This window comes from Hoplias malabaricus, unplaced genomic scaffold (genome assembly GCF_029633855.1).
Source record: "Hoplias malabaricus isolate fHopMal1 unplaced genomic scaffold, fHopMal1.hap1 scaffold_521, whole genome shotgun sequence".
Classification (NCBI taxonomy): domain Eukaryota; kingdom Metazoa; phylum Chordata; class Actinopteri; order Characiformes; family Erythrinidae; genus Hoplias; species Hoplias malabaricus.
This window is the reverse complement of record NW_027100773.1, coordinates 1-2,500: the sequence shown is the minus strand read 5'-3', so window position 1 is coordinate 2,500 and position 2,500 is coordinate 1. Positions and strand designations below refer to the sequence as shown.

Here is a 2,500-nt window from a genome sequence, read left to right as displayed (position 1 = left end):
GTCGTAAGTGGCAGAGCGGGTGCATATACCGCGATCCATTGAAAGTCATCCCGTCCACTCAAACATTTGTCGGGGGGAAGGCGAAAGCAAACCCCCGGCCCTCCGGAGCGGTCCAGGTCTGGTTCTCTGGGGCGCGGGCCCCGGAGACTCCGTACACCGGTTAGAGGGAGCCGGTGGCGGGCATAGGGGAGGTGGGTACTCCCCTGTGAAATCCTGGATGACGGTTTTAGGTCTCGTAGTGGGCGAAAATCGGACTTAGTGCAATTTCCGAAACTCTGGTTCTCTGGGGGCGCGGGCCCCGAGAGTCCGTACACCGGTTAGAGGGAGCCGGTGGCGGGCATAGGGAGGCAGGTCGCTCCCTTGAATGGTCCTGGATGTCTGGACTTAGTGCAATTTCTGAAACTCTGGTTCTCTGGGGGCGCGGGCCCCGAGAGTCCGTACACCGGTTAGAGGGAGCCGGTGGCGGGCATAGGGAGGCAGGTCGCTCCCTTGAATGGTCCTGGATGTCTGGACTTAGTGCAATTTCTGAAACTCTGGTTCTCTGGGGGCGCGGGCCCCGAGAGTCCGTACACCGGTTAGAGGGAGCCGGTGGCGGGCATAGGGAGGCAGGTCGCTCCCTTGAATGGTCCTGGATGTCTGGACTTAGTGCAATTTCTGAAACTCTGGTTCTCTGGGGGCGCGGGCCCCGAGAGTCCGTACACCGGTTAGAGGGAGCCGGTGGCGGGCATAGGGAGGCAGGTCGCTCCCTTGAATGGTCCTGGATGTCAGCAATTTCTTAAGAAGGGCGCCCTCTTGTGGTCCCATGGCCGAAGTACATGCTCCGAGCCCGGGTATGGCAGTGGGCGGAATGAGACTTAGAGGAATGTTGACGGAGCCATGAGGGGCCCCCCCTGGAGGTCCCATGGCCGAGAAAAGTGCTCCGAGCCCGGGGTGATAGAGAACCGTGAACGCCGCGGTTAAAGACCTCGGGTATGGCAGTGGGCGGAATGAGACTTGAAGGAATATTGACGGAGCCAAGAGGGGCCTCCCCTGGAGGTCCCGTGGCCGAGAAAAGTGCCCCGAGCCCGGGGTGATAGAGAACCGTAAAGCGCGCGGGTTTGGGGCTCGGGTCTTCCAGTGGGCGGAGTGAGACTTAGAGAAATGATGACGGAGCCAAGAGGGGCTTCCCCTGGAGGTCCCATGGACGAGAAAAGTGCTCCGAGCCCGGGGTGATAGAGAACCGTGAACGCCGCGGTTAAAGACCTCGGGTATCGCAGTGGGCGGAATGAGACTTAGAGAAATGATGACGGAGCTAAGAGGGGCCCCCCCTGGAGGTCCCATGGCCGAGAAAAGTGCCCCGAGCCCGGGGAGATAGAGAACCGTAAAGCGCGCGGGTTTGGGGCTTGGGTCTTCCAGTGGGCGGAGTGAGACTTAAAGGAATATTGACGGAGCCATGAAGGGCCCCCCCTGGAGGTCCCATGGCCGAGAAAAGTGCTCCGAGCCCGGGGAGATAGAGAACCGTAAAGCGCGCGGGTTTGGGGCTCGGGTCTTCCAGTGGGCGGAGTGAGACTTAAAGGAATATTGACGGAGCCATGAAGGGCCCCCCCTGGAGGTCCCATGGCCGAGAAAAGTGCTCCGAGCCCGGGGAGATAGAGAACCGTAAAGCGCGCGGGTTTGGGGCTCGGGTCTTCCAGTGGGCGGAGTGAGACTTAGAGAAATGATGACGGAGCCAAGAGGGGCTTCCCCTGGAGGTCCCATGGCCGAGAAAAGTGCTCCGAGCCCGGGGTGATAGAGAACCGTGAACGCCGCGGTTAAAGACCTCGGGTATCGCAGTGGGCGGAATGAGACTTAGAGGAATGTTGACGGAGCCATGAGGGGCCCCCCCTGGAGGTCCCATGGCCGAGAAAAGTGCCCCGAGCCCGGGGAGATAGAGAACCGTAAAGCGCGCGGGTTTGGGGCTTGGGTCTTCCAGTGGGCGGAGTGAGACTTAAAGGAATATTGACGGAGCCATGAAGGGCCCCCCCTGGAGGTCCCATGGCCGAGAAAAGTGCTCCGAGCCCGGGGAGATAGAGAACCGTAAAGCGCGCGGGTTTGGGGCTCGGGTCTTCCAGTGGGCGGAGTGAGACTTAAAGGAATATTGACGGAGCCATGAAGGGCCCCCCCTGGAGGTCCCATGGCCGAGAAAAGTGCTCCGAGCCCGGGGAGATAGAGAACCGTAAAGCGCGCGGGTTTGGGGCTCGGGTCTTCCAGTGGGCGGAGTGAGACTTAGAGAAATGATGACGGAGCTAAGAGGGGCCCCCCCTGGAGGTCCCATGGCCGAGAAAAGTGCCCCGAGCCCGGGGAGATAGAGAACCGTAAAGCGCGCGGGTTTGGGGCTCAGGTCTTCCAGTGGGCGGAATGAGACTTAAAGGAATATTGACGGAGCCAAGAGGGGCCTCCCCTGGAGGTCCCGTGGCCGAGAAAAGTGCCCCGAGCCCGGGGAGATAGAGAACCGTAAAGCGCGCGGGTTTGGGGCTCGGGT

General features: G+C 61.2%; 1 pseudogene; it reads left to right on the top strand.

Annotated features, from left to right (window-relative positions):
* Positions 1-70, top strand: part of LOC136680181 (28S ribosomal RNA) — an 11,319-nt pseudogene extending 11,249 nt beyond the window's left edge.
* The last annotated feature ends 2,430 nt before the right edge of the window (positions 71-2,500 follow it).